Source organism: Mus pahari, chromosome 11, assembly GCF_900095145.1.
Source record: "Mus pahari chromosome 11, PAHARI_EIJ_v1.1, whole genome shotgun sequence".
Taxonomy (NCBI): domain Eukaryota; kingdom Metazoa; phylum Chordata; class Mammalia; order Rodentia; family Muridae; genus Mus; species Mus pahari.
Window position 1 is genome coordinate 10,716,992 of NC_034600.1, and position 9,069 is coordinate 10,726,060.

Genomic DNA, 9,069 nt, shown 5'->3' on the forward strand with positions numbered 1-9,069 from the left:
CCTCCTCCTCCTCCTCCTCCTCCTCCTCCACTCTGGCCCCTCTTAGGGCTCTGAAATTTATATGCTCCCTGAAGTCCCCAGAATTAAACTATCTGCACCTGTCAAAAATCATACTTCCCTGCCATCTAGAGTATGAGACAATCATAGCCAAAGGATGTAGACAAACAAGCAGCCCCATATCCCACACTTGGGATAAAACACAAATATATTCATATGACATTTCAGGTTTTTTTTTAATCAACAGAAACTCTTACTACATACCACACCTACTTTACTAAAATTGAATTTATGCCTACCATTTTAGTCTTGTTTGGCTTGAAAAAGAATCATATGGAAGTATGATGAACCCCTCATGTTTACAGTTACTATGAAGTAACAAAAACTGCCATGGGTTTGACTTAAAACAATTATTATAATATTCATTTACATGAAATCCATACCATAAATATCTAGAAAGAGATATGACTTTGATATTCTCATGGAAAAAGCCCCCTAAGCCATTGACATCATGGACTCATTCTGGATGTAGCATTTCATTGTTCAGGAAAACATGCCCTCCAACTTCCACTGCCATTACATGAAAAAATACTTTTTAAAATACTGTAAAAATCATTTTTCTCTTAGCCTTACATAGCTTACTGTAGTTCCTTATAAAACAGTTCTGTTTTATAAAGCAGTTGTTGTTACATTAAGATGTATGTCTGTTTCTCTTCAGGAGACAGATTAGAGGGCCGCGGCTGCCACTGAAGTTGTCGTTCTTTGTAACAAAATGTAATGCTGCATATATAAAAATGCAAAGTGGAATGTGAAGTCAAATGTCTCTCAGCACAAGAGTTGTTCGTTTTAGCACCCATTTTGTTGGTATTTATCAACTTACTAATTATAGGCAAATTGCTTCCAACACGAAAACTGTGATGATTAGCAGTTTTTTCTGCTAACTCTGGTCTACTGTAGTTCCGGTAAAAGAATGTCAATAATCTAAATTCCTTTCTTTTTCCTGGCTTAGAATATAAAAATAAATTCATCAGGCTAGCATTTCTCAACTTTTTGGGACTCTGGTTGGGAAGGCTTGGGGGTAGGAAGTAGATATAGATGGCTATCATAATCAAGGTGCATCTGTCACCTCCCATAACCTGGAGATTCTTGAAAGCACACTAGAGGTTGATCAGCCAGCAAATGGGATTAGGTAATATGGTTTTACTCAGACAGTAAATGCACTTGAGCACTGAAAGAGAAGTGCATCAATTGCTAGACCCAGAATAAAATCTCTTTATTAAAATAGGGAGCAGAAGCATCTTAAGAACTGGCTCATACATAAGCCAGCACTGGTGGCCAGAAAATGCCCAGTGTATGTTGTGCTAAAACTCTCATGCAACCGTGAAGCAGAGCAGCATGATATTGTTCAGTCAGATGTAATACAGTTTGTAACCTTCAGCCCTCCATTATGGCCCTTTATAGTGAGCTCAGATGAAGATGACAGGAACAAACCAATCTTGGAAATGTTTTCATTGCATGCAATACAATAAAAGCTTGGATTTTTTTTCTACCACCATTGCTAATTTCACTCATTTGTTTCTCATTACAATAAGTAAACAAGATTACATGGAAAAATCTTACAGTTTGTAGAGCATATTACACAGCAGAAATGTACTGACTCCGGGTCTTAACCAACTTACATAGCACTAAGTGACTGTATCTTCCTGCTATGAATTTCCTACAGTTCTAAAGTTATATTGGCATGTTCCAGTCAGCAATGATGTCTGCAATGGCCCTCTTTTGCCAATATGCTGCTTTTAGTCTAATTGCTTATTTGCAGTCTCAGCAAGCAGGGAGAAGAATTTTATCCTCTTTGCCTTGTCTCTGAATACTAACTAGCTGGCCCAGTGAAGTCTCTCCAAAGGGAGAAACTGCATGAGACACAGTGCATTTGACACAGTCAAGAGGTAAAAGAAAGAACAAAACAAAAGTCTATTCAGAGCTGATTCCTCTGATAGCCCCCTCCCCCAGCCCCTTTAAAAATAAAGTGAAAGGTTGGGGGAGGGGTGACATAAATCCGTGCTTGAATGCCTGAGGTTGTCAGTTGATAACGGACAGTGAATGATAGGTGACTGTCAGCCTAATTCTCAGTCTCTAGGTTATCACTTTTTGGCATTGTTGAACAAGAAAAGTGTGTACATAACAAGAAAATATGTCATCATGTGTCTGTCTGAATGCATGGACAAGCTCCATGCAGGAGGATCAGTTGAGTATTTCCATACTGGCACATGGATTTATCTTCAGAACTAGGTATTTTCCCTGGAAATTATTCTGAAACTATTAATTACAACATCAAAAAATGGTGAAGTTTTATTCACATGTTTATTTCCCTTTAAGGATAGGAACTTCAATTTGATTTGTAAAACTTTGATTTTTTTTTTTTTTTGAAAAAGGAAAACCAGCATTTTTGTTTGATTTTTTCAAAAAGACTCCTTTCATGCTATTTCCCTGAAGCCCTCTTTATACTTTCATCTTTGCACAATGCCTTAATATTCCTGTCTTTATTGTTTTAATGTCTGATCAGTTTGCTTCCAAATTGCCTTCATATCACATTTGCTAGGACTGAAACTTGGCTTCAGGCATTTCAGTTATAAATCTGTACAAATATGAAAGTATCTCAGAGCAGTGTGTAGCATCGTGAACCAGGAAAGGCTTCGGTAATCATTCCCATAATGTATATTGTTATTTGTTGCATGACTACAGGTACAGAGAGATAATAAATTTTCAATATTGGAGTAATTTGTAATTAAGATAAGTTTGGCCTTTTCTTAGGCTCCTGGCCCTCTCATCTGTCGGCCATCTGTAGAGGGGGATAGATTCTGTTCTCAGTTCCATTGGGCTGAGTAAGAGAAAATCCCCAGATTTTGCTAAGGTAGGACACAGAGACTGCTCACTAAGGCAAACTGATTCCCAGTGCAAACATCTTGATCAGATCATGGCACATGCTCAGAGGGAGGTTAAGGATGGAACTTGTTCCTGCCCTCTTGACCTTGACCTCCTTCTCAAGTCTCAGGATTGAAGGCACATATTATATCTGTCTCTTTTTATTTATAATTTGCTAGAGTGTTTATATGTAGAATTCCTTTGGGTATAAGGGAAATTTCCTAGTTTCACAACTAGACTGTACATGCTTACAGGAGGAATATAGGTAGCAGACAATCTAATGTGCTGTGATTGAACAACCTTCTTGACTCAAAGCAAGAAAGACAGGAGGAGGTTGATACACCGATATCCTGTTTTTCCTTTCCCAGTTGCAAAGAAAAACAACTAAAAACTTCTTTAAAGAATCAAGTAGGAAGATGGCTGTATGTTTCATTATTTAGCACTGTCAAAATGCTGCTTCATTTTTAGCTTGGAAATTAGAAAGTGCTTGAGAGAAAAACAGTGTCTTATACAAGCTTTATCCAGCCTTTAAGAAATTACTTTTAAGTTTTTTGACATACTGATTATATGAGAACTTCCTTGGTTTCATATAAACTTACTTAGTATGGAGAAGTAAATTCTTCAGCTAGTCTCTCTGGTTCATTTATCAGCATATAACATGTGAGCAGCAAGATATGAGTGTCACAAGAACTCACATAGAAATGCTAATAGCTAAAGCACAAACATGTTTAAATATAGTAATGACTGTTGTGATTAATTCTATATTTAGTTATGATAGTCCTCATAAAAATTCCCAGTGAAAACAATAATTAAAAAAATCTTTCATATATATTTGATATTGAAAAGCTTACTGACATTAAACTTAGAAGGCACAGTACTACTTTAAATTTTAGGAGTAAAATGTATTATTTTTTTGACATTTCATGTGTATGATAGTTATATAGGATAGTCATATGAGAAAAAGACATAATTTGGGGTAGCCAACTGACCAAAAATTATAGTTTATTCTTGAACAATTATATTAATTATTTTTATAATAATAAAATAAATTATACTTTAAAATATCATGTGAAAAATATATGTGCATAGAAAAATGTGTGTGTGTATTTGTGTGTGTATGTGTGCGTATGTGTGTGTGTATGCATGTGTGTGCATGTGTGTGCATGTATATGTGATAGAGAAACAGTAGGGTTTATGTTTGTAGTAGTAACTTCCTCATGTGGAAGACATCTCAAAACAAAGATATGTAATTCTGCATTTCATTTATATTTAATAAGATACTTGCTATACAGTTGAAGGAATTCCAATTATTTTGAAAAATAATGACCTATGGGTCAGTCATAGCTTGACTACTGGTGAGGGTTCAAGGAAAATCTGAAGGTCTAAAGAATCTAAAAATCTAAGTAAATCACCATCATCAGGAAATGACAGGCTTATATATTTTCTGAGGAAGATGATTATTTTATGAGCTGGTTATTTCTACAAAGACTGATAATGTCCTTCTATATTCAAAAACAAGCTATCAGGAGACTGGATGGAATTCTCAGCTCACAAGTATTCTTAAATAGTAGGTAATAAATGATTTTCTTCTTAAGGCAATTAATTCTAAATGCATTAGTAACTGTGTTTGAGCCAGTATTTATCCTCTAGGTTATTACAGTTCAGTGCTATGGCTGAGATCTGAAGCAAGATATTTCTGTGACCCATACAGTCAGAGAGGAAGCATGACTGGGTTGTGGCTGACTATGTCACCTGAAGGATCAGAGGTTGGAACTAAGTATGGAAAGGACAAAGTCCTCCTAAAAGAGGAATAAGATGGCCAGAGGATAGCTAAGGATAGATAGATAGATAGATAGATAGATAGATAGATAGATAGATAGATAGATAGATAGATAGATAGATGGTTTTGACTACTGAACATCATTGTAGAATGTGAAATACCACAACACTATTTTAGGAAAGTCTATCCTTTATTGACATTTAAATTTAATGAGAGGTTTTATCTTAGAAGTACTGAGGAATAGAAGAAGAGAGATTTGAAAAACTCAGTTTAAAATGTATCAGATTTATGACTGAAAATACAGATAATGCACTCATGTGACAGCTAAACTGACTCATCCATATTTGCTTTCTCACTGAGCATCAAATTTCAAGTCAGGGAGGGTAACAATGTAAGCTAATACTAATTGAATGCAAACTGGCACTTTATTCTGAAGAAAATAAAGTGTTCAACAAACTGAAAGACTTGATAATTTATATAATATTCTAGAACTTCTAATGCCAGGAATTTATACAAAATATATAGGTAACCTATATAATTAAAATGGGACATATACATAGTTCATTTACATGTGAATTATACACATTGGTGTGTTATACCAAGAAATCCACTACAGCTTCATTCCAATCATGAAGAACATGGACCACTGAAGGAAATTCTAAGGTAAAAGGGATGAGCAGTTTACTAAAGCCTAATTTTCAGTTCATACATGATCAATATATTTGAGCATTACATACTTAATACTGACAAAACAGTTTATATAAGTTTTTATAGTTTCCAAATATGGTTTTGTATATTTTCAAAAGGCTCATACACTGAAAACTTTTTAACTACCCCATGTGTTTGATCTTTGAGAAATCATTTATAACGAGGGCTATAATCTCATGAATGGATTAACCCATTGATGGATTCATATTTGATGTCATTGTATGACAGTGATGGCAGCTTGTAAAAGTGGAGACTAGTTAAATGGAATAAGTCACTTAGGGCATGCGTTTGCTTTTTTAGATTGCAATTGAATTAGAATATTTCTCCCTTCCCCTTTCTCCTTCCAAACCCTCCCAGTTACTTTTCAAACTATTCTTCACATTCATTGCCTCTTTTCATGGGCATATATGCATTTTTATATCTACATGCTACTAAATATAACCTACTGAGTCCATATGATATCACTTGTATGTATGTTTTAAGGGTTGACCTCTAGGCACAGGACAACTAATTAGTGTGCCTCTCCCTGGGGAGGACAGAAATTTCTGGATGTAGATACTATCTTGTCACTCCTGACTGCTATGCATGAGAATGCCTTTATCCCACATGATTTTGCTACCATGATGTGGTATCTTATCACAAGCTACTTGAGAGAAGAAACTAGTTAACCACACTGAAACTTTGCAATCTCAGAGTACAAATGAGCTGAGAATTCACCAATGCTCAAATGTATCCTCCTTGACCATTTTAGTCAAGAAGGTTGTTCAGTCACAGCATATTAGATTGTTTGCCACCTATGTTCCTCCTGTAGGAAAGTACAGTCTACTTGTGAACTAAGAAGTTTACCTATACCCAAAGGAATTCTACATATAAATACTATAGCAAATTATTTAAAAAAAGACAGATATAATATATACCTTCAATCCTGACATGTGAGGAGGTAGTTAAGGTCAAGAGGGCAGGAACAAGTTCAAGTCTAACTTGGTCCGGCAAGTCTCTCTATCTCTGTTTTTCTGTATCTGTTTTTGTCTCTGTCTGTCTGTCTGTCTGTCTGTCTGTCTGTCTGTCTGTCTCTGACAAACAACACACACACACACACACAAACAGAGAGAGAGAGANAGAGAGAGAGAGAGAGAGAGAGAGAGAGAGAGAGAGAGAGAGAGAGAAGCTGTAGAGATAGAAATAGTCTTTGCTTTATCAATGTCCTGAATAAAATTAGTAAAAACAAAACAAAATATAATAACTATAGCTAAAGTCTTCATGAAAGCATCAGTGATATGAGTAAAGATATTTTTTCCAGAGAAGTATATAATGGAATTTCAATTGTAAAATTAAGTTTTTCTTCATTTAGAGGTTATATTTTTTTAAACGAATGCTTTTACACTTACTGAAAGTGTTAAAGTGAGAATCAATCGAAGCAAGAAATTCTCACAATTTTCATGGAGTGCTACCCTTGAAGGTTTCAACGTCTGCTCACTACAATTTTAACTGCATATATTTAAATCTAGCATTATTTTGCCTTTTCCACCTGAAAATAATGAATGACTAAAAGGGAGATTTCCTTGAGAAGATGCTGGTTTTCTCATAGTGCAAATTTAGGACAGTGGTGGATAATCTTTTGTCAACGCACTACACGAAGTGTATTGTGTTTCCCTTTACTTAAGAGAGCTGTGTTTCCAGAACTAGACACCTGACCATATTGGCTTCCATTTTTTCCCATTGCTAAGTAGAAGACATTCCACACATGTCTATGGCATTTAGAGTGCTCTAGCTTTATCCAATTCCATGATAAGTTCATTTCTTTGTCAGTTCCTTTCCTCTGACTGAATTTTCTCCATCTTACTCTTTCTGTTGAAACACTAAGTTCTCTTCCTTCTTACATGACGCAGTGACTAGTGTCCTCTCCTTATTAACTGAAAGCATCATTTCCTGATCATCTAAATACTTTGAAACTTTTGTGTGCACCACTCCTGATATTACATATATTATTTTGAATGCAAATATTTTTTGCACAATTGCCTTCTTTTTATATCTCTTGTGGCTTTTACATGCTTGCTAGTTGTACAAAAAGACTTAACAGAAAAAAAAAAGAACTTGTTATGAGGCTATCTGGTGGAAGTGTGGTTCAGCAACTTAAGAAGAAGAGAGTATACCTGTTTTTAGAAGATGATCTCAGAAAATTCAGAACAGAGAGCATGTGTAAAGTAGGAATCAGAGTATGTTAAAGTAGGACAATCAAGGATCACCATGGTAATGGCTATTCTTGACTCAGTCAAGTCTCTCCCACTGTCTTAAAAGCAGGAACTCAAATAGCAGATATAAATTCCCTATAAACACCAAGGAGAGAAGGAAGAAGAGGAGGAGGAGGAGGGGAAAGAGGAGGAGGAGGAGAAGAGGAGGAGGAGGAGAAAGATGAAGAGAATGAGAGGGGGAGGAGAAAGAGGAAGAGGAAAAAGAGGGGGGAGATGAAAAGGAGGAGGAGAGAAAATCTATATACTTATAAAATGCAAAGAATGGCACTTGTAGTTATTCATTTACTAAAAGTACCTAGTAGTGGCATACAAGCAGAAAACAAGTGATAGTTGAAATAAAAGATGAGTGAAGAACAGTTAATATGGGGTACACATTCCCTTGAGTGAAATTAATTTTCTGAGATCTACATGAACCAAAGCCCAGACGGCCACCTACAAAGACTTTGAGTTCCATGTGTGCTGAGACTCTCCAGCTGCTATTTGAAAAAGCAAATTTTGAACAAATGAATTAATGATGACAACACTATCAATAAAATCCTCAATCCAGGAAGCCTGATGGGATGTAACAGCCCTTACCAGATTCATCACACGAGGAATATTTTAAATGATCTGGCTTTACTTACTCATTGCCGCAGTTCAGAGTTAAGCTAAATAAATGTAAAGATGACAGTGGCATGCAGCATCTTTTCCTCCCACTTTCTGTGACAACACCATCTGTCCGGATGCACATCTGTGTTGGAAGGTCAGCAGTCACCTGTGACAGTCATCCTTCATTGTGCTAATTATTTGGATGCTGGAAATGGTTGTGTGTGTTCTCAGACGCTTTCTGTCTGAAGTAAGAAATAGAAATGTGAAGGAGTTCCCATGCTGGGAACCTTATTTAATATTTGAGTGCAATTAACCATCTGATAAACAGGCTTTGTGTTCCATCAGAATGGTCAATGACCATTCACTTGGGATACTATCTGTCAAATGAGTAACAATAACAATAAAGTTTATATATCTTGGCACCCATTCATCCAGAAGCCCTTATTCACCTCCTATTGGAGTAAAAAACGTGAATAGATCATGGAAAATAATTATCTTCCAGAATCCACATAATGGCAAGGATATGAAAGCTTATCTTGGTTTGAACTGCAAATGAGGACTAAGGGATACCATTTATCTTTGATGGCTTTTTATTTTAGTAAAATTAAGAAATGGTTGTAAGCACAGGTATTCAAAATTCTATACATTAATGTAGCTTGAATATGGAGAGAACACACTGCATTTAAAAATGTTCTTAGGTTTATAAACCCTACGATAATTTACTATCTGGTGTATATATTGGTTCACTTTGTACACACCTATTACTGATAATACTCAAGATGCATACTCGAAAGGTTATTTTTTGCTTCATTTTCACTCTCA